Below are 525 nucleotides of genomic sequence, written 5' to 3'. Positions count from 1 at the left end.
AACAACCAGACCAGTAACGCTAGATCAAGTTGGCATTTGATCCTTTGTTAGCTTAAAGCGGGTCAAGAGGATAGGAAGAAATGATAACAGGATCCTTTACTTGCCTACTAACTGTAACGTCCCTCAACTCATATGCGCACTGGACCTGATTCGCAGAGGAGGTCGGAGGGTAGTTGAGCATTGAGTAATGCGGCAGCAGTTTCACAGCTAAGGAATTTGTCAACAGACTGTAAAAAAGCATGGTGATGCGTGATGCTTCGCAGCTGTTCAGGAAGGCTGTTCCAGATGCGAGCGTAATAAACTAGAAAGAAGTAGTGGCGTAGATTTGTGCGAGCTAGGGGAGACACTAAAAGATTGCAGGAGTTGCGGAGTCTGTAGTGAGGTTGTGAGTTTATGCTTGGTCTAGTTTCAGTTATAAAGGCGTTCTTATGCGGCAAACGGTGCAAGAGAGCTAGATTCAGTTTTAACCGCCTGAGCCATAGTGGTTCGAGGCCTAGGATTTGACAGCGGGAGCGGTAAGAGAGG

Source organism: Opisthorchis viverrini (assembly GCF_000715545.1).
Source record: "Opisthorchis viverrini unplaced genomic scaffold opera_v5_140, whole genome shotgun sequence".
NCBI classification, from domain to species: Eukaryota; Metazoa; Platyhelminthes; class Trematoda; order Opisthorchiida; family Opisthorchiidae; genus Opisthorchis; species Opisthorchis viverrini.
This window is presented reverse-complemented; position numbering follows the sequence as displayed.